The 24,189-nt window shown below is 31.2% G+C and overlaps 1 long non-coding RNA gene across 1 annotated transcript; it reads right to left on the minus strand.

Moving 5' to 3' along the window:
• Window positions 1-12,216: 12,216 nt before the first annotated feature.
• Window positions 12,217-15,022, minus strand: LOC126885989 (uncharacterized). The gene is made up of 3 exons (XR_007698526.1): window positions 14,479-15,022; window positions 13,642-13,799; window positions 12,217-12,397 (listed from the first exon to the last, which is right to left on the minus strand). It is a non-coding gene; the product is annotated as an uncharacterized LOC126885989 (long non-coding RNA).
• Between the last annotated feature and the right edge of the window lie 9,167 nt (window positions 15,023-24,189).

Genomic DNA, 24,189 nt, shown 5'->3' on the forward strand with positions numbered 1-24,189 from the left:
ATATTAATTTATACAATAGTAGAATATGAATATAGTTGATAAGACAAACAAAATAACACCATTAAAAATATTTGGTTTTAACAGCTATTTTACTTATTGGCTAATATTTACAGTTTATATCCCAGACATGCGCCAAATGTAGGCAACGCAAAGTGATTTCAATGTTAAGCAACTTCAAAAAACATAAAAAAGCAGCTAAACTAAATTCGCTCAGCCGAACTTTATTTTGACAGATTCAGAGTAGGAAACATAGGTACAACAGGGTACAACACAAAAATTCCTACCTCACACTATTATCTACTTAAATCAACTTATTCTTTCATTAAAAAAAGAAGAATTATTGGAATTAGTGGGAGTGTATACTAAACTCATAAAATTTTGTGAAATTTATTTCGTCAAAATATTTTTATTTTATACAATAAAGAATTTTCTCATTTGTTATCAATAGGTAGGTACATTATAATGGTGTAAATAAATAATTATTGATGGGCGTAAGGTTTATGTTATTCATATCTGTTTACTATTAATAATATTGGCTATGAGCAGGGGGTATATTTGGTTTTTTAGTAATTTCCAGTCCTTCTAGCAACCAAACTTCCCAAAAAAAATTACTAACATCACTACAGAGTTGTGTCTCAGATTAGCGAATCGACTATAATATCTTCCAAAATTTTGCAGCTTGGTGATATAAATCGGAAATTTAGGTTACATGTTTTTATGATTAAAACGAATCAAAATTTAATCAACGTAATTAAATAAACTTTTAGTCCCGCACTGTTTAGTCCCGCGTAGATTTCTGTAAACATAAAATCCTTTATAAAAGGTATATTTATTAAAAAAAAATAAAAAAATTTTAATAAATATACCTTTTATAAAGGATTTTATGTTTTTGTAATGGTATACAGCCAACTACAGGAAATTTTTCCTCGTGGATTTCTGTAAAGTTAGAGTGAAGGAAACATTTGTTTTAAATTTTTTAAAAATACTCTTACAAAAAAAAACCAAAAAGTTTGGATTTTATTTTTTATTTTGCTTGCTTTTGAACATTTTTCAGTAAAACTTTACGCGGGACTTGATATTATCTATCTACAACTACTGTACAAATTTGGACCTTCTATCAGCTAAGGATCCAGAGATATTTGACATCAAAAGTTAAAAACCGAGTATTCGGGAAATCGCAAAAACATAAAACCCTCTAATGGGCTGTTGTAAAGCTACCGGTACACGGTAAGTTGAGTGCAGACGTTCAAAAAACACATAATTTTGTAACCATGGATATTTTTTACTATAATGTGTTATATATCGTTGGAAGGAGAAGATTTCAGAGAATAATTTTCAATTATAACCCAAAAAAACTCAAAAAATTCAATTTTCGGACTCTGGGTACGCTTAACGTTGACATTTACCCATATGAATTGCATTGATAGAGGTACCAACTTAAAATTTAAAGTCCACTTTAACTGATTATGAAACCGAGCGTTAATGTTCACTTTAAGTTGATTATGAAACCGGGAGTTAATTCATATTGGTAAATATCAACTTTAAAGTGAACTTTAGTTAATGTTCACTTTGAGTTAATTATGAAAACGGGCGTTATTGACCTAAACTGCGATAGTGAGGTTATGTATACATAATCAAACTTATAATCAACATTGGAAAGTGAAGAATTTTTATCAGATTAAGTGAGTTTTTATTTTTTGTTTATATTAATACATAATATCACTAGCGTGACACGGTATTTTTTTAAATGTCCCATTAAACATACCCAAAGCGTCCTTACAAACTTTCAAAAAACCGCCACCATGAGCAGGTCGGTCGATTTTGCTTGAACACTTTGTTAACGCTCGGAGCGAATAGCCTTTTTAGAATATCCATTAGCGCGTCATCAATATCTTTGTTTTTCGAAAGGTCTGCGAACTCTCAACAGTGCAGCAACAGTGCGTCGGAGTATGGAGAACTGCAGTGGGATTACGAACACTCGATACGAATCGTATTCGCCATGTTTTACCGTAAGGCGCTAGGGAGAGATTAAATGTCCAGCAAACGACGGCAATGTTGCCAGATTCCTTTTAGCGGGAATTTTAAAATTTTATAAGAGTTTGGTTTTAAATTTGACAGTTCTGTTTTCTCAAGTCAAAAATCTTAACCTTACTTTTACAAGTGATTAGGATTATTATTATTATTTTATTTACATGTAAATTGAAACAATAAATATTGTGGCTGTGTCATAATTTCAAACTCATTATGTTGCAGTCTTTTCCAGTTGATAAAATTGCAATTCAAAAACTTTTAGGTAGGTACGTGTAACTTCCACATTATTATTTATTTTTTAAGTATTAAGGTTGATGTTGATATCCAAAATTTAGATTTCAAAAGTTTTATGTAGGTAGATACTAATAGAGTAGTACTAGATAATAGATTAGATACAAAGTAAGCTGTAAGTAGTATAACTGCCCATGTAATCACCTGTTATGTTGTTTTTTTTAGATTTGCACTGTATGGATGGCACAGGAAGAGAAACAAGAGTACAAGAACATGAAACATCCTATTATAAATGTATATGTATGTGATCCTCAAAAAATTATTTTACAAAACAAGATAGAGAAAGAGCTTTAAAATCCCAAGGATCCTGCAAAATGTTTATTTGGTGTACTAGTCGAATAATATATAGTATCTAAAAATATTGAAACTATTTTATGGGCATGAGGATGATATAGAGCACTTACATAAATACCAAAATCAGATAAATATCTCTTCAAAGTTTTTTTTTTTTTTTTTTTTATTTACACACATAAACCCGCATCAACCACTAAGGGTTATTAGCGGGGGGACATACACAAACAGTAAGATACATATTATTATATAAACATGCTTTACAATCTGGTGTATTGTTTAGTCATTTTGAGATAATTTAATAAGGAGTTTAGGTTTGAAGTCAGTACACTTTTAATATTGTCACTAAGAGCACACGCGATCCTTTCTTTCTGGTACACTGGACACTCGATAATTATATGTTTCACTGTCAGTTGCGTGTTGCAATTGGTACACATCGGAGCGGCCTCCTTGTTGAAGATATGCTTGTGTGTTAGTAACGTATGTCCTATTCGGAGTCGGTTGATGATGACTTGGTCTTTTCTATTTCTTGGTAACATGAGTTTAGTTCCTACTTGACTTAGGCATTCTTTTAGTTTGTTGTTAGTCTGATCCCAAGTAGTTTGCCACGTTCTGTGGACATGACCTTTGATATTTACTTTGTGATCAGTCCAAGGTATTTGATCTGTGATAGAAATACTTTGGTCGGTAGTTGCATTGCTTGCTAGAGAGTCCACTTCCTCGTTGCCAATTATTCCCATATGGGAAGGTACCCAGATGAAGAGAATATCTTTCTGTTGATTCCGTAGATAAGATAATTCTTCTTTGATTTTGAGAAGAATAGCGTGAGTTGTATATAGCTGTTTTATCCCAAGTAATGCGCTCATTGAATCGGTGATAATCACAAATTTGCTTTCATGGATAGAACCACATTTTTTCATTGCCTGGTGAATTGCTGTAAGTTCTCCGGTATATATACAACAATTTGTTGGGATTCGTACGGTAGACTTGATGTTTCCGCAGATATAAGCTGCAGCATGTCCTTCATCACATTTGGAAGCATCAGTGAAGATTCGATGAGTTGTTGGGTATTTGGAAATTAAATTTTTAAAAGCTTGCTGGATAAGGAAAGGATGTGTGGAATGTTTAGGGAGATCTTTTAGAGACATATCTATTTTTGGAGGATTGATCATCCAGGGAGGAAAATTTACATGAATGGGTATAGTGAGACTGAACTGTTCTAAATTAAAACCAATACGTTTTGTTCGCTCAGGAAATGGTAGCATATTTCTTGCAATGTTTTCGTAATGATCAGAAGATATATTTGTTCTGTAGAATATTGTTGAGTAGGTTACGTTGCTTTTGTTTGCTGAAATTCTGGCAACGTAATTCAGTGATAGAAGTTGCCTTCGTTGGCTTAAAGGGAGTTCATTAGCCAGAACTTGTAAACTACTTACTGGACTAGTTCGTGTGGCACCTAAAACCAATCTCAAGCACGTATTTTGAATGTAGTCAAGTTTTTTTAAAGAAGTTTTGTTAGCAGTATCGTAGCATAAACAGCCGTAATCTAATTTACTTCTTATTAATGATCTATATAGATTAAGTAAAGTTGTTGTATCAGCCCCCCAAGAGGTATTTGACAGCATTTTTAGTAGGTTAATTCTGGATTGGCAAGAACGTTGCAGATTCGTTACGTGGTTTTTCCATTTTAAGTCACGTTCAAAAGAAAGTCCTAAGAAATTTATTTCTTCTGACTGCTTCAGCATAACTCCGTTAAGTGTTAATTGAATATTAGGATAGTCTTTCCTTTTGCTAAAAATTAAATAACGTGTCTTTTCGCCAGAAAATATAAAACCCGTGTTTTGCGACCAGTTTTCAATTGTATGTAAGGCCGTTTGCAATATATGTGATCCCAGAGTTACATTATTTGTTTTTAGATAAATGACTAAGTCGTCTGCATATAGGCTAGTAAATACAGGCAGCTTTATTTGATGTATAATACTATTTATTGCAATCAGAAAGAGTGTAGGACTTAGAGTAGATCCTTGTGGAGTGCCATTTTGCAGTACTCGTCTGGAAGATGTGAATCCATTGGCTCTAACTCGAAAAGTTCGTGTTTCTAGAAAATTTTTAATAAACGACAACATATGCCCTTGGACATTCCATTCTTGAAGTGTTTTTAGTATAAGATGTCTCCATGTTGTGTCAAAAGCTTTTCTTATGTCAAAAAATACGGCAATAAGTTTTTGATTGTGCAGAAAAGATTCATGTACAGCTGATTCAAGGGTTATTAGATTGTCTGTTGTGGATCTACCCGTACGAAATCCACTTTGTCTGATACTTATTAGGTTATTGTTTTCGAGATACCATTTAAGACGATAATTAAGGATTTTTTCTAAAAGTTTGCAGGTACAGCAAGTAAGTGAGATTGGACGATAGGAATTTGGATCGTCTTTTGGTTTATTATATTTAAGGATTGGAATTATAGTTGCTTGCGACCATAGATCAGGAAAGTCGTGCTGAATGAAAATATTATTAAAAATATCAACTAATATTAGTTTTGCATTTAGAGGAAGATTTCGTAAGAAAAGAGGGTGGATATCATCAGGTCCTGGCGTCGAATTTTTTGCGCTTAAACAAAATTCTAATTCTTGAAGACTTATGGGTTTGTTTATTGGATTGTCGCTCTCGGTGATTTGTATATTTGACGATTCCATTAGATTTTTATATTCTAAAAAAGATATGCTATAGTTGGAATCACTAGAATTAAGTTCATATATATCTGCTAGTATTTCTGGAATAGCTACCTTGTTTGAATGCATTTGGTTATTGTATGATAGCGTATCTATGCCTCGGAAGTATTTTGTTCCTTTTATTCTGCGTACTTTGTTCCATATGTCGCCTATGGGAGTGGAAGGATTTATTGAAGCCACATACTTTTTCCAACTGTCTCGTTTTCCTTTCTTGATCAATTGTCTGCTTTTTGCTCTGAGATTTTTAAAAATTATAAGGTTATCGATAGTTTTATGTTTCTTATAAACGTTGAAAGCGTGTTTAGACAAAGTAAGTGCTTGCGCAATTTCGTTATTCCACCAAGGAACTGGCTGCCTTTTACTTGATTTTGTTTTTCCCACTGCGATTGTTGCTGCAGAAATAATAATATTATTAAATAGTTCCAGATTTTCGTTTGCGGTATTGGTTAAATTAAAGTTGTTTGTTTGTCCTTCTATAAGTGTTCGATACAAATCCCAGTCAGCTGACTTTATTTTCCATGTTTGGTGAATTGGAAAAGTCAATATATCATTAGTATCTATGTTTATTGTGATAGGGAAATGATCACTATCATATAAATACCCCAATGTGTCCCAGTATAATAAAGTAGCTAGCGACGGACTGCATAAAGAGAGATCTATAGCTGAAAATGTACCATTGTATGAATTGAACCTAGTAGATTTGCCAGTGTTCAGTAACACTAAATTTAAATTGTCGATGAGATTGTTTAAGAGATTACCACATTTGTCGGTTTTGTTACTTCCCCAGGTACTGTTGTGACAGTTAAAATCGCCTAATATTATTTTTGGGTGTGGAATTTGGTTTAAAACATTGCTTAGTTCAGTTATATCTAAATCAGTAGGATGAGGTAAGTATACGTTGCAAATATTGATTTTCATTTTGTGGGTGACTGACACTGCAACTATTTCCAGGTTTGTTTGCAGTTGTATTTCGGTTGACTCTATGTCATCCCTTACGAAAATTGCTGTTCCGCCGCTTGAATGATCTGTAACTCGGTTTCTTAGAAAAGGAACATAATTTTTTAATGTTACATTTTGATGTTTGAAATGGGTTTCTTCTATGCATATGACTAAAGGAAGATAATCGTTTATAAGAAGCTTGATGGATTCTATATGGGTAAAATAACCATTGAGGTTCCACTGTAATATGAATGTATTATTGGCCATTTTAACTATTTACTTGAGAACTTGATTCGTAGTCAGTTTCGTCAGTAGAAGAAAGACTGCTTAGAAGTAGTTTCTTCTTCAATCTGGTAATATTGTTTTTTAAACTTTTATTTTGTGTTTGAGAATATATAAAGTTTAGAAGTTCTTTGATTTCATCGCTTTCATTTGAATAATTTTTAGCAATAAGTTCAGGATGTTTTGAGTGAAGGGAATTTGACAGAAAATCACATATTTCATGAAAAGAAAGTGTGAAGGAAGGGATTCTATTTTCAATTTTTTCTTTAATTTCATTGAGAATATCTGGAATAGAATCTTGAGTTTTAGGCTTTTTATTTTTTTGTTTTTCAGTAGTGGGAGGAGGTAGGTCATTTTCAAGGATTTCGGGAGAAGTGGAAATTTGTCTTTTAGTAACATGAATAGCTTCAGAGATTTTTCTATCGCTTTCAATTACTGAATCTTGGGATATTTGTGGTTGTGACGAAATCTGTAGTTCTTTGTTTGTTTGTATGGAAGTGGTTTGGTCGTTTGTGGCTGATGTTAATTCGTGATTTTTTGTAATGTTAAGTTTCGGTTCCTTTAATGTCTGGGTACCTTCTTCGTGTTCTTTCCGTGGTTGTTCTTCTGGCTGGCTATATTCTTTATTGGCAGAGTTGAGTACGTTCACTTGATGGTCAGTTTCCGTTTGATTAATTGGACTACTTAATGATGATAAAGAAGGACAGTCAGAATCTTGATGTCCGACCGTCTTGCATCTGGAGCAGTTTAAACCGTCTATGGAAATGTATATTCTATATGATGTATTGTCGAATGAAATTAGGAATGAGTCAGGAATCGATGCATTTTCTAAAGGACTTATGAAGATTTGCCTTCTAAAGCTAAGCACGTGGCTATATTCCGGGTCTTGCATGCCTACTCGTAGAAACGTCATGTTGGAGACGGATTTTATACCCATAGTTTTTAGATGGTCTTCAATTATGCTATTAGGTATAGTAGGACATACACTTGATATGATTAATCTCTGGGCAGGAGTTATTAATCTTCGTACTTCAATTTGGTTGCCGTCAATAATTACATGTTTGTGGGAGCTAAGAAATTGGTCAACTATATATTTAGACGAGAGGTAGATGCAGATGCGGTTGTTTGCGATTCTGGATGCCCAAATAACGTTTTTGGGCTGTACTATTGATCCAACAGCTTTTACATATTCGAAAACTTGTATTCCTTGTATGGTTGAAAGTATGATACCTTGGTCTTTTGAAGGATGTTTAAAACTGTTTAATGCATGAGAGTAAGAGATATGTGACGTAGTCGGTGTATTTCGTGAAGTAGTAGCTAATTCCGGTTCAGCCATCGTCCCGTTGAAAATTTACATGCATTGGAACAGCGGATCTGAAGCCGGACCTGGCCTCTTAACAAAATTAGACGGCAGCCTAATTACTTGAATCAGCAAAAAGTTGTTGTCGATAATCGATAATTTGGATTGAAATCGATAAAATATTGCCTTTTAACTTCTGATTTTATGGTTAGATATAAATAATGCAATTTTGTACTCACAGAATCGTTGGTTTTTTAACACACTGTCACATTTAGACTTTATCTTGCAAACAATGTAAAAATTAAATTATATTTCAACTTTTAACTACTTGAATTTATAAATTTGTCAGGAGTGATATAAAGCTGTAAGATTTGCTTGCTATCAGGACCGGACTCCCTCTTCAAAGTTTATTTTGAGACTTTCTTCAAAAATGTAAGTAAAATATTTGCATATCGACGGCGGAAAGGCAGCACTTCGTAACTGAAAAAATGTTATAACATGAGTTACTTCACTTTTCACTTTAGAATAAGTGTATCGGCAGCTATTAAACAGCGATTACAGCTGGGAAAGTTTCCGGAAGGCTTCCAAAAGGCTTTCCCAGCTCTAAAAGCTGTTTAATAGGTGCTGATACACTTATTCTAAAGCGAAAACCGAAGTAACCCATTTTATACAAATTTTTCAGTTATAGTCGGTTCGCTAAACTCAGACCCAACTGGCTAGATATTTTAGTCGATAATTTTTTTGTTTTTTGCCAATTTTGCAGAACTTTGCAAAATTACTAACTATTTGGTGATTATTAACTATTTAGTAATTATTTTTTGGCAATCTTACTACAATTGGCAAAATTACCGATTAAAATATCTAGAAAGTTGCGTCTGAGTTTAGCGAACAGACTATATTATTAGGTCCTGCCTTTCCGCCATCGATATACACAATATAATTTAAAACAAGAATGTTACCACTAAACCAATTTTTAAATATTACTCATGAATATTTACTAGAGTTTACAATTTCAAACTAGTGTGTTTGATTATCCTATACCTATATTTTACTTTTTTAGTAAACTTCAGACTGTACAGGATAGCATAATAGCATAGGAGGCGAATTAAAAAGAATTGATTTACTTACAAGAAAATATATCACAAACATTAAACTCTCTTATGGCATTGATTTGAAAGATGGGTATATGTACAATGATGATGCAACCACCCTAATAACACAAAACATTCCATGAATGTTCCTAGAATGTACACACAGGACATTGAAAACATTCCTGGAATGTCCCCAAATGCACACGAATGTCCCTGGAAAGTACCAGGAAAGTGCTGTGTCAGCATTTTAAATATTCTTAGAATGTTCTGTTGGAACATTCCATGAATGTCTACGAATGTTCTTTGGACATTCACAGTCTATTTTTTAGACTGAATGTCTTGTTGGAACATTCCATGAATGTTCTTTGGACATTCACAGTATATTTTTAGACTGAATGTCTTGTTAGAACATTCCATGAATGTCTACGAACGTTCTTTGAACATTCACAGTATATTTTTTAGACATTCACTGAAATATATCGTCAGTAATGTGACAATACCTCCTATATGTTTTTTCATGAGGTTTGCAGGAGACGAAAAACATTTTTTAAGGTCACTTTCTGGTTTCGTACGTATTCTGACTTTTTTGTAGTAAATAGATAGTTGAATTTACTGCAAAACAAGTCAAAAAATATATGAAAACAGGAGGTGGCCGAAACAAGTTTTTAGTCTATCTTACAAATCTCTTGAAAAAAACAGATAGGAGGTACTGTCACATCACTGACGATATATGGCCATACCAAATAATACATCCTTGATAAATATAAACATTTTTATTGCAAAAAATCTTTACATACATTTTTTAATGTAATTTGCTGACATTCCTAAATATTATAAAAAAATGTGTCACATTTGCTTTGTAAACCTTTCTTTTGCTTTTCGTAGCCACATATTCCGTTTCCTTTCTGGTTTTTTGTAGACCACTTCTCTCAGCTGATTCTAAAAGAAAATAAAATAAAAGGTAATTTTTCTATCCTTTACAATTAACAATCAGAAGAAATATTATTTACAGGTAATAATATGCATAAATAATAATAATAAAAAAATAAATATTAAATAATATTTAAATAAATAATAAATAATATTTAATAAATAAAATAATAATAATGAACATTTTGTATTTTGACAACGACATCCGATGTGGAAGTAGAAACCTTAATAAAATTATTTTTTCAAGTAAATTGTGGCTTATTTCCCCATTAGAATAATTAATTACAAAAAAGCCACAAAGAAATAGATTTTTCACAAACAAATAAGTATTTAGTATTCATTATATTTATTGTTTTTATTATTTACTTTAATGTCTGTTAAGTACGATATAACGCCCTTGGGCATTAAATTTAAATAACGACTTAGATACTGTCAAGTTGACAAATATCAACCTAAGTAAAACTATGGTTACCACAATTACGTTACTACTGTTACTGGTAAATGTACTTATTTAAAAACTAATCAATTCAAAATTCATTCAAATTTTTCGCATATAAAGAATAATTTAGTCGGGCATTAAACGTTGAAGGCACCACAGGTATTATAATAATAACGCTTTCGGTCAACGTATATCCCTATAATACCCTTGGTACCTTAATAACTGTAACATAAGATTATACCTTAATTCTTGTTTTCGATTTCTGATGTTTTTATTTATTTACATTGAATATTAATCTGTTTTGTTGTATAATCTACTTCGCAATAATTATGTGATATATTTGACTTAAAATGAATTCAAAAATTTTTTGTAGTTGGGCAACAATGTCAACTTAGATCTCCGATGTAGATAATGAATTACAACAGTATCTATATTGTACGGACTGTATTATTAATTAGGTTATGCATATACCTGTGTGACATAAGCTATTGGAACAGCACAGTCTCTCAAACGAACAGATGAAAGTGAAGTTCTGTCAATATCTTTTTCTAAAAAGTGTTTTGAACATACTCCTCTATTAACAAATCTGATCTATACTTCATGTCTTCTTCGCAGGATCTTCTGGAAAGCTAAAAATACAAAATATATGCATTACTAAGCATTGTTAACAAATTTTAGTTTTAAATAAAAAATATGATTAATGAACTCACAAAATTATTATAAAACAGCTTAGAAATTGTTTATTAGTATAGTCGGTTCCCCAAACTCAGACACAACTGGCTAGTGATTTTAGTAGGTAATTTTTTTTGTTTTTGGCCAATTTTGCCAAAATTACAGTAATTAGTACTGAGACTGAGTTTAGCAAATCGACTATAATATTCTGTGTATTCATTAGTTGGTACTGCATATTATAGTGTGTGGTCTACCATCCGCCTATTTATAAACGCATACACTAGCAAAAACGCAAAAAGAATTATTTTAGTTTTATAAATCCTTTTGTTATTACCTATCTCTATTTACTATTTTAGTTAGGAATAAGCGAAGTTTGTGGCTTATTCACAATTATTATTAAAATAATAAATGGATATGACCAATTATTAACTTATAAAATAAAATAATTCTTCTGATTTATGCCTTTTATTCACTTTGTTATATCTACGTTACTTAAAAGATTTTTTATGAATAGTATTATTAGGGTATTAATAGTATTAATTTATTTTCTGAAATACAGGGCATGCTTTCGTTTACATACCCTAATAACACAAAACATTCCATGAATGTTCCTAGAATGTACACACAGGACATTGAAAACATTCCTGGAATGTCCCCAAATGCACACGAATGTCCCTGGAAAGTCCCAGGAAAGTGCTGTGTCAGCATTTTAAATATTCTTAGAATGTTCTGTTGGAACATTCCATGAATGTCTACGAATGTTCTTTGGACATTCACAGTCTATTTTTTAGACTGAATGTCTTGTTGGAACATTCCATGAATGTTCTTTGGACATTCACAGTATATTTTTAGACTGAATGTCTTGTTAGAACATTCCATGAATGTCTACGAACGTTCTTTGAACATTCACAGAATATTTTTTAGACATTCACTGAAATATATCGTCAGTAATGTGACAATACCTCCTATATGTTTTTTCATGAGGTTTGCAGGAGACGAAAAACATTTTTTAAGGTCACTTTCTGTTTTCGTACGTATTCTGACTTTTTTGTAGTAAATAGATAGTTATTTACTGCAAAACAAGTCAAAAAATATATGAAAACAGGAGGTGGCCGAAACAAGTTTTTAGTCTATCTTACAAATCTCTTGAAAAAAACAGATAGGAGGTATTGTCACATCACTGACGATATGTGGCCATACCAAATAATACATCCTTGATAAATATAAACATTTTTATTGCAAAAAATCTTTACATACATTTTTTAATGTAATTTACTGACATTCCTAAATATTATAAAAAAATGTGTCACATTTGCTTTGTAAACCTTTCTTTTGCTTTTCGTAGCCACATATTCTGTTTCCTTTCTGGTTTTTTGTAGACCACTTCTCTCAGCTGATTCTAAAAGAAAATAAAATAAAAGGTAATTTTTCTATCCTTTACAATTAACAATCAGAAGAAATATTATTTACAGGTAATAATACGCATAAATAATAATAATAAAAAAATAAATATTAAATAATATTTAAATAAATAATAAATAATATTTAATAAATAAAATAATAATAATGAACATTTTGTATTTTGACAACGACATCCGACGTGGAAGTAGAAACCTTAATAAAATTATTTTTTCAAGTAAATTGTGGCTTATTTCCTCATTAGAATAGTTAATTACAAAAAAGCCACAAAGAAATAGATTTTTCACAAACAAATAAGTATTTAGTATTCATTATATTTATTGTTTTTATTATTTACTTTAATGTCCTACTGGTACATTATTTGACAAATAATGACATTTCGAAGTCTGTTAAGTATGATATAATGCCCTTGGGCATTAAATTTAAATAACGACTTAGATATTGTCAAGTTGACAAATATCAACCTAAGTAAAACTATGGTTACCACAATTATGTTACTACTGTTACTGGTAAATGTACTTATTTAAAAACTAATCAATTCAAAATTCATTCAAATTTTTCGCATACAAAGAATAATTTAGTCAGACATTAAACGTTGAAGGCACCACAGGTATTATAATAATAACGCTTTCGGTCAACGTATATCCCTCAGGCCCTTGTTAAAAACACCATTGACCTCAAGCGTTATTATCCTTATAATACCCTTGGTACCTTAATAACTGTAACATAAGATTATACCTTAATTCTTGTTTTCTATTTCTGATGTTTTTATTTATTTACATTGAATATTAATCTGTTTTGTTGTATAATCTACTTCGCAATAATTATGTGATATATTTGACTTAAAATGAATTCAAAAATTTTTTGCAGTTGGGCAACAATGTCAACTTAAATCTCCGATGTAGATAATGAATTACAACAGTATCTATATTGTACAGACTGTATTATTAATTAGGTTATTTATTTATTTATTTATTGAAATATACATCCACCAGGTATAAACCCATAAAGGTGTACATAAGAAAACTACATACATTGACTGAACACTTGATGACAAAATATAAAATAAAATAAAAGAATAACCAAAAATGTTTCTGTTGTTAATACACATACACAATAATAAACAAAGACCTTAATAAAGAAAAATAACATGGCATCAATTCGATAAGCTATTGCGTATTTCGCGTTTAAAGATGTTAAAACCAAGAAAAAAAATGCATATACCTGTGTGACATAAGCTATTGGAACAGCACAGTCTCTTAAACGAACAGATGAAAGTGAAGTTCTGTCAATATCTTTTTCTAAAAAGTGTTTTGAACATACTCCTCTATTAACAAATCTGATCTATACTTCATGTCTTCTTCGCAGGATCTTCTGGAAAGCTAAAAATACAAAATATGATTAATGGACTCACAAAATATTATAAAACAGCTTAGAAATTGTTTATTAGTATAGTCGGTTCCCCAAACTCTGACACAACTGGCTAGTGATTTTAGTAGGTAATTTTTTTTGTTTTTGGCCAATTTTGCCAAAATTACAGTAATTATTAACTATTTAGTTATTTTTTTTTTTTGCCAATTTTACCAAATTGGCAAAATTATTTACTAAAATCACTAGCCAGTTGTGTCTGAGACTCGGTAGTACTGAGACTGAGTTTAGCAGATCGACTATAATATTCTGTGTATTCATTAGTTGGTACTGCATATTATAGTGTGTGGTCTACCATCCTATTTATAAAGGCATACATTAGCAAAAACGCAAAAAGAATTACTTTAGTTTTACAAATCCTATTGTTATTATCTCTATTTACTATTTTAGTTAGGAATAAGCGAAGTTTGTGGCTTATTCACAATTATTATTAAAATAATAAATGGATATGACCAATTATTAACTTATAAAATAAAATAATAATTCTTCTGATTTATGCCTTTTATTCACTTTGTTATATCTAGGTTACTTAAAAGATTTTTTATGAATATGTAGTATTATTAGGGTATTAATAGTATTAATTTATTTTCTGAAATACAGGGCATGCCTTCGTTTACATATTTGCATACTAACCTTTTAATAGGGCTTTTCATTCACAGTCATTTGTTTGGAGCTTCTGTCATAATTGAAACGTTATTCCTGCAGATTTTTTTATCTACATTTGTTTCTGCTACTCCAACTGCGTTAAAAACAGGACACCATTTTATTCACTATGTTAATAATACTATTAAAGCTATTATAAAAGTATCCGAATTAAAAAAATATTCTTAAAAAGCACAAATAATAGAAATAACGATCCACCCACGGCAAAGCAAGGTGGCCAAGATGAAGATGCCAAGATGGCCGAAGCGAGGTCGTTGGTTGGTCGTTTTTAGTCACGTGATGCCCTCTCAAGCGCCATGCACAAAAATATATGCACGGCGAATTTGAAAATGAACGCAAAAGAAATAAATATAAATGCCTCTCTTGGGTTTTGCATAAGTTATAAGTATTTTTTTTTATTAACAAAATCGCATTCCAAATTGAATATTCGCGAACAATAATTTTTATTACATTTGTATGTTTATAATATTGTATTAATTGAACTTGGGAAACTCTTTAAATTTGACATATTATTGCACTGTAGGCCTAAAGTGTCACTTAGTTTGTCTGGTATGTTATAAGTAATGTTGTATCTCTTACACGTATGTATTATTTCGCAACTTAAAATATAGGAACATTGGTAGTATGTTCACAGAATGTCTTATGGTAACATTCCAGGAATAATTTAAACAGATGTTCACCGAATGTTCCCTAAATGTCCAGGACATTCAAATATTGATAGAACTTTGGTAGTACATTCCTGGAATGTTGTGTGTTGTTAGGGAAGTCTCTGTGCATGACCAGATTAACATGTTTGGTGCCCATCTCGAACAAGCTCCACTTGGCTGGTACCACATACTTAAATCATTTATTTAGTTACACAGTACTACTCACATAACTTATGTGTCGTCAGTACCTTCCGTAAAACCTTCGTGATGCTACCCATACGTCATGGCCACTGAATGTGTTAAAGCTTGTTAATGTATGAGAGTTATACTAAAATATATATCTTATATTATATTGCCTTCAATGGAAAAAATATCTTATTTAAATTGTATCCATGTAAGTTTTGATTTAATGAAATAAACCTTTTAATCAAAAAAGTGTTGTTTACTTGTGTACACCTAGCAATATCCTGATCATAGATAAATAATATAGTATTACCGGATCCTGATATGCAGACGCCAATAGGGCTTTTCATCGATTGTCATTTGTTTAGAGCTTCTGTCATGAGTCACATAATATTAATGTATCTACGTCATACGTCTTTGGTTTGTATCATTGGTATATACCAATAACGTACGACGTAGATATATTAATATTATGTGACACATGACAGAAGCTCGAAACAAATGACTGAATGAAATGCCCTATTGAATAGGGCTTTTCATCGATTGTCATTTGTTTCGAGCTCCAGTCAAGTGTCACATAATATTAATATACCTACATCATACGTATTTGGTTTGTATCATTGTATCATAACATATGACATAGATATATTAATATTAGACAACACATGACAGAAGCTCGAAACAAATGACTGAGTGAAAAGCCCTATATCATGTAAATACAATAAGTCATAAAGATGTCTTTCTAGGGTTAAAATTTCACAGCCTAAAGACATCATTTATGTAACTTCTTAAGCCGTCACAAAATGACTGCAATAAGAAAATAGAATTTATTAACTCGCCTCGCCCCCAGGCAAAGTAAAGGTGCTAGGCCACTAAGAATGTTTTTTTCAATTTTTTTTATTTTGCGGCTTTAGCGCTTAGCTATTTAGCCAGATACATGATGAGAATTAATACTATCATAATACATATTAAAACTAATTCAAATTACTAGTAATTTTATTAATATTCTGAATAATTATGTAACCACTTAATACTAAAATAAAAAAGTGTCCATCTATACTATCCCAACACATTTTCACCTTTGAAATCGTAAATTTCCATTCCCATTAAAAAATAATTTGTACTGTATAAGTATATTTCTTTTGAGCTTCATTTTTTTTTCAAAACACTGCAACATGAGTTTTAAATTATGACACAGTACAATACTTGTTTCAATATTTACATGTAAATAAAATAATCCTAATTACTTGTAAAAGTAAGGTTATATTAAAATTTAAGAATACAGAACTCTCTTTTAAAATCAAAGTGGCATTAGACTAATTTTAAAATTCCCGCTAAAAGGAAAAAGGTAAATCTGGCAACAGTGCCGTCGTTTGCTGGACATTTAATCTCTCCCAAGGCGCTACGAGGTTTGTTCCAACACGACCGAGAACCGTCACGAAACGGTAACGCTCCTGCGCAGTAAAGAAAATCCGTTCCAACAAAAATATGATCGTCATCGGATCGTCCTTCCCACTGTTCCAACAAGAATTGTGATCTTTCGGTGACGGTTTCGTGATGATCATTTCAGTAATCGGGCAAATGCATAATGTGCTGGTTGGACTGACTTGAGCACTAGGATTTAATTCTTTAAATTTTTTGAGCCTTTGATCGACTAAAAGCACACAAGCTGTCACCAACAAAAATGACAAATATATGATTACCGTCATGGGACGATAACTGGGCGATACAATTACGAACATGCGCACAACAAACGGTACAAGTAGTTTCGTGACGGTTTCTGGGCCGTCCAAAAGTTCATGTTGGAACAAACCTACGGTAAAACATTGCGGATACGATTCGTATCGAATGTTCGTAATAGCAAAGAATACTCCATCCAACAAGAAGCGAAAGCGTGGAATATTTCGGGCTCCAAATTTCTTTGCGCATGACCATGCGCCATGTTTGATGTTTGATCGTTGCTCGCATTAGCGTAACGGCTGTTTATCTATGTACATGTGTTTGTGACAAGTGACAATTTGTTTGTGTAAATTTTCGTGTTTGGCGTTTTCATAATATTTTATAATTGTTGAAAAAGGTATATTAATATTAAAAATTATTAAAATAAACTATAATTGTGATGGCTGCACGCAAAGGTGGAATTTCTTGTGTGGTTCGTGGATGCCAGACTAGATCTGGGGAACAAATAAGTCTTTTTTCAATACCACGAGATCGTAGCAGGTAAACAAATCAAATTTGATATTAAAACGCGCTACAAAAGTTATCTGAACATTAATATTTTAATTCAATACATTTTTTTATAGAGCTGAATTATGGCTAAAAGCTGCAATTAGGGAAGATTTACTTTCAAAGGATGTCAATGAATTGCACAAAAATTATAGAATGTGTGAGAAACACTTTCAACCACATTTTATATCGAAGGGGGGAAACGTAAGAAAAAATTTATTTATACAAGCTCATCCTACGATATTCCCATACAAGCAAGATGTACAATCTGCAGATGAACCCTTAAGAAAAATCATAAGACTTGAAACACAGATTGAAGGTAGGTACAGCTTATTTATTCACAATAATTACAGTGCCTCATAAAAGTCATATAAAAATAAGTACAGTAGAAAAAATGAAAAAATACCCATAAACAGTCATATAAAACACGCTGTATTTTCCTGTCACTGTGTCACAAAAAAAATTGACCAGCGCAAGTACTTGTAATAATTATTGTTACATGTACTTTCACTGGACAATTTTCTTTGTGACACGGTGACAGTAAAATACAGTGTGTTTTATATGTTCGTTCATGGGTATTCTTTCATTTTTCTGACTGTATCTGCTTGTATATGTACTGCTTATACATATGTACAGTGAAGTGATCTAATAACCTGCAGAATAATGCAAGAGATGGAAAACATAATACATTGTGAAGTAAAGAGAGGTGGAAATTATCAATATAAATGTATAAATTAACATTACATTACATAGTTTCCCAGCTTTAGCCATATAGAAGGAATATGACTACTGTTACTATGACAGGAGAATTTTATAAAATACTCCCCTCACAGACTACTAAAGGTGGGAAACTATGTAATGTAATGTTAATTTATAAGTTTATACTGATAATTTCCACCCGTTCTAATTTCATCTCTATTTACTTCACAATGTACATATTATGTTTTCCATCTTTTACGTTATTCTGCCGGTTATTAGCACGCTCATCACTGTATAAGTTGTTTGTTGTTTTTCATCATAACATAAACAGGATCTAGAATTTTGAAATTTAATAATCTTTTATCAACCTTTAGACACCATTTTGCAACTTGTATTTTATAAGAACGTATCTTATGGTTACATATTGAGTAATACATATGTTGTGGTTTTAGATAAAACTGAAATAGATATTATGCAGCCAGTTGCCAACAAAACTGATGCCAGTCATAGTATGCACAGTATACCTGATACTTTGATGGAAGAATCTGTGGAAACAGGTAATGTTATTTATTGCTCCTACAACTCTATTACGTGTTCAACAAATCACTAATAAGCCTTAACATATTCTTCTTCTTAAAGTTTCATCTCCTATGGGAGGTTGGATATCATAATGGCTGTGGTCACTTTGTTGACTGCTGCTCTGAACAGTTGTAACTACAGTTAAACCATTCTCTAAGGTTCCTCAGCCAGGAGATGCGTGTTCTTCCTATGCTTTTAAAGATATATTAGTTTCCTTCTACTATAGTTGATTTTTTAACCAAGAGGAGTAAACTAAAAAGACACAAGACAGATTCACACCCAAGAAAGTTACTGGAAAGTCACCAATTTCATCTGTTTTTTTCGTGGATCATATCGGCTTTCGATGATAATCCATACATATTATGTTATACTAACACATCGCTAAAGAGTTCTAAAAACAACTGTTTTTATATAAAAGTAGACTAAAAATCTAAAAATTAAAGGCATAATGCAGAAAACACAAAAAATCGCTGATATATTTAATTAACCTATAAAATGACATAAGTAACAAAATTTCATAAATGTCATTAGTGTCAAAATTTAATAACAGTGGAGTAAAGTCGCCTGCGGTTGGACCAACTAGAAACAAGCATTACGGGGCGGTAAATTTGATTCACTCCTCTTCGTTAAAAAACAAACAATAGTATCTTTAACATATAGTTCTTCAATTATATCTTTGCACATGCATGAAATTATTCACTAATTACTTATTATACTAGGTCACCATTTTACTCACAGAAACTATTGGGACCGTGCAAGTTCGGCAAAGCGACCTCTATTTCTTCGCTCTGTACTTTTATTCGCACTTTTAATTATATTGGCCAATTATATTAGTCCTGGTTGCTGGATAATTGTCAAGGCCATAGTCCAAAAAAAATAATAAGAAAAAATAAGATGCAGGTTATGATACGCAAACATAAACAATTGTATGTAGTAAATAAAATTAGTTATTAAAATGCAGTACTGCAAGCAAAATACAATTAATTAAATTTACCTTTATATAATAATTGCATATCATATCAATATTGTGGAGCAATATATAATTTTTCTGCTTCAATGACAGAAGGTATGAAATATACGTCAATTTGACAATTTCAATTGACAATATGAATTATTTAAGATAGTTGCAATATTTCTCCGCGACTCGCGCACTGTCGTTTCTCGTTTCCCTTTCCAAGTACTTGCACACCGCGAATAATAGTGTAGCAAAATTAAATTGCTTGTCCATAGAAACCACAATAAGTTAAACAAAGATAAACAATATGGCATACCTTGTCTTTGATACCTTGTTTACTATGAATTTTGACGTTTATCATTTTTAGTGACATTTATATCAGTGCATTTGTTCATTCATTTTGTCAATAACCGTTCATGTTGTTTAACATTGAATTTCTTACACACTACATGTACATTTTATGCTCCAAACTGTGCGAAGGTATTTTTGAAGGCAAGCAATGTCATAAACTTAATTTCGACAAAAGTAGTCTTTGACCAATTGTTACACCTAACCCTTTAATTATTATATTGACAGTACATATCAATGATATTACATATCTACATACATTTCACTTAATGTTTTGGTTTAACTTATGTGCAAACGAATCATGACATTTGTGCAAAGATAAAATGGAACATCTATATCTGCTTTGAATGTGTGTGTTAAGCCTGTCACGCACGGGGAGCTAAACTATATTATATATGTATTCGTGCAACATTCCCGAACATATCGTGGGTAAGTTCAGGATACATTCAGGGGATGCTGCGAGAATAAATCTATAATATATGTATAATATATGTAGTATATTATATATATGCATACCCTGTGTGTGACAAGCTTTATTTGGTTATTAAATATACTTTATTATTTCAGATGTTGATGTCAATACCGAAGTATCTACCAGACCCCATACTCCAGCACACACAGTTTCAACTCAAACTCCCCCCAAATTATCTAGTAGCTCACCAAGGAAAGTAAAATTACGAATAAAAATAAAAACTTTACAAAAAAATATTAGGAAATGCAAATCCTCCAAGAAGAAGAAGGAAAATGATAACATTTATTTAAATAAATTTAATCAAATGTGTGACAAACTATTAAACAAGCCTTTAGCACAAATAGTAAAAGCTCAAGCATTATTAAAAAGTAAACCTCCAAAAAGTAGGAGGTATTCTGATGAATATAAACAATTTGCATTAACACTATATTTTTTGGGTCCTAGAGCATATGCTTTTATGGAAAAAATATTGTATTTGCCCTCAAAACGAAGTCTTCAAAAAATTACTGAAAATTTGGTCTGTAAACCTGGTTTAAATAATGAACAAATATTTGATGCCCTAAAATTAAAAGTGAACACAATGTTGGATCAGGACAAGCACTGTAGTATTTGTATTGATGAAATGTCAATTAAAAGTAATTTATTTTTTGATGCAGGTCGTGATGAAATAGTTGGTTTATATGATATAGGAACTGGGAAAAAGGAATCAATAGTTGCACAAAATGTACTTGTGATAATGGTTCGAGGTTTGTATTCAAATTGGAAACAGCAACTAGCATATTTCTTTGTGAATACTACCTTTGAAGCAAATCACCTTCTTCCTATTATAAAAGAATGTATTTCTAAACTATTTCAATCAGGTTTATATGTGAATTGTCTTGTTACTGATATGGGATCGAATTTTATAAAATTGAGTAAATTACTTGGGATTTCTCCATCTAACCCAGAATTTGATGTCAATGGACAAAAAATTGTTTATTTATTTGACCCATGTCATTTACTTAAAGCCACTAGAAATAACTTACTTAATAATGTCTTTCATTTTAATAACAAAAAAACTTCTTGGTCCTTTATAGAAACATTTTATCATGACGATAAAAAAAAAATTTTATAAGTGCGCACCAAAATTAACATACTCTCATATATACCCCACATCTTTTGAGAAAATGCGAGTAAAACTAGCATCACAAATTTTAAGTAACACTGTTGCAAGTTCTATGAATACATATATTGCTCTTGGTATTCTTTCATTAGAGGCATCAGGAACAGTAGAGATTATTGAAAAATTTAATAATTTGTTTGATATTTTAAATTCTACTGATACGAATAATCCTAACAAATATAAAATGTATTTGAGGGAACTGAATTTCAGATCAATTTCCTAAATTCCATGATAGATTTTCTACATAACCTGAAAATATTAGATAAAACAGGAAAAGATGTAACATGTTCTAGATCAAAAAATAGTTGGATTGTAACAATTAATGGTGTTAAAAAACTTTGGGATAACTTATCATCTAGCGGTTTTAAATATTTAAAAACAAGAAGACTTAACCAAGACTGTGTGGAAAATTATTTTGGAAGTATAAGGCAACAAGGCGGAAATTCCATCAATCCAACTGCCATACAATTTCAGAGGGCATTTAAAAAATTGTTTTGTCAAAATTTTATGCATTCTAACAAAATGAATTGCAAAGATGATTTAGATAAACGTTTAATGGATTTAAATGTAAAAAAAGTTTCTAATAGTCAACAATATTCGCCAATGAAGGCTATTTCACTTCCAGATTGTGATTATAAAACAGAAAATCTAACAACCCAAAATGCTTTTCAGTATGTATGTGGTTATTTAATTAAAAAGGCTCTCAATATTCATGTTTGTCATATATGTAATAAATATTCAAGGGAAATTGACGAACTAGATAGTAGTTTATTATTGACACATTTTAAAGCATACAGTACTGATAAATGTGATTATGGGGGACTGAGAACTCCAAGTAAGGACTTTATCCAATACATTTATAAGTTAGAAAGAATTTTTAGTGCTTCATATGAAGATATATTAACTAAAGGTGGAATATCACACTCATACTTTAGGGTAATGAAAGAAGTTCCTTTTAAACATCCGTGTGATTCATTTCCATATACTTATATATTAAAATTATTTATTCGTGTAAGATTATTTTATTCTTTAAAATATTTTAACGCTGATTTAAAAAGTAAAAAAAAAGTAAAAAAAAGGGGGGAGATAGAAAATTAAAAATATTATCACATGTTTAAATATTTAATATTGTAGTTTTTATATCAAGCTTTGTTCAATACTACTAAATCTAGTATGTCTATCTATAGTTGGTTTTTTAATATTATTTATTATATTCAGTAACATATAATATACTCAATATACACAAATAAAATAGTAATTAAATTAAGAGGGAAGACAATTAATTATATCAAGATTTAATTGTTTGAAACAATTTTTAGGAATAACTCATTTACAAATTCTTTATTATGCACGTATTAATATTGCTTTAAAATTCAAATTTTTAAAACAATTTTTAGGAATACCTCATTTACTCATTCTTGCTGCTAGGCCAACGAATTTGGCAAAACAACTTTTTTTGGTACTGTATGCTTTCAGTCTAGTAAATAAATTACTGTCATTCTTAATTTCAGCCGCTTGCATCTCATGCATTTGTAAAGCTTTTTTGATAAAATATTCCTATAAATAAATAAAGGCACTTTCTGTACCTGTAGTTGGCATCTGGATATAGCGATATTTATATTTTTGTAACATTTATAGGTAGGAAAGTATTATGTTTGATATTATTTAAGCCGGTTATTATAATCCCTAAGTTATCTGCACAATTCATATGTTCCAGGTGTAAATAATTAAGACAAAGTAATTTGCTGAATGCTCCATCACATTGAATTGCGGTAAGGTTTACAGAGTTTCCTGCTTCTTAAATTTCCGAAAAAATTTTCTAAACGGTCGTAGTTTATTCGTCTCACTTTTAAGTTGATAAATCCTGCCCTTTCCGGTCTCTGCCCAAGAACTTTTAGACCTTTTATTGTCACCATCCAAAAATTTAGATCTTGATGTTATATCGATGTTTTCTTTACATATTTTCAAGTTGCCCAAAAATACCTACATCTCGTTGATGTAATTGAGGTGGTAGTCCAAACCTTTAAAAACATTTTTAAATTCATTTGGGTATCTTCTTCTTCTTTAGCCCATTTCTATCCAACTTTGGACATAGACCTTCCCCAAAGCTTTCCATATCTGTCTGTCCATGGCTGTGCTTTCCCAGTGAGTTCCTATAGTTTTTTCAATATCGTCCTTCCATCGCATCTGAGGTCTTCCTCTTTTTTCCTGTCCACGGTCTCAAGTTTTGTATTTCAGCATTCCATATTTTATCTTCCTGTCTCGCATTGTGGCCCGCAAATCTCCACTTTAACCCTGTTAAATGTTCAGTTACATTTTTTACTTTTGTTTTCTTTTCAATTGTTTGACTTTCTGTCTTGCAGTTTTATTCCCAAGATGGATCTTTCCATTTTTCTCCGAGTTTCTATTT

Source organism: Diabrotica virgifera, chromosome 6 (genome assembly GCF_917563875.1).
Source record: "Diabrotica virgifera virgifera chromosome 6, PGI_DIABVI_V3a".
In the NCBI taxonomy this organism is placed as follows: Eukaryota; Metazoa; Arthropoda; class Insecta; order Coleoptera; family Chrysomelidae; genus Diabrotica; species Diabrotica virgifera.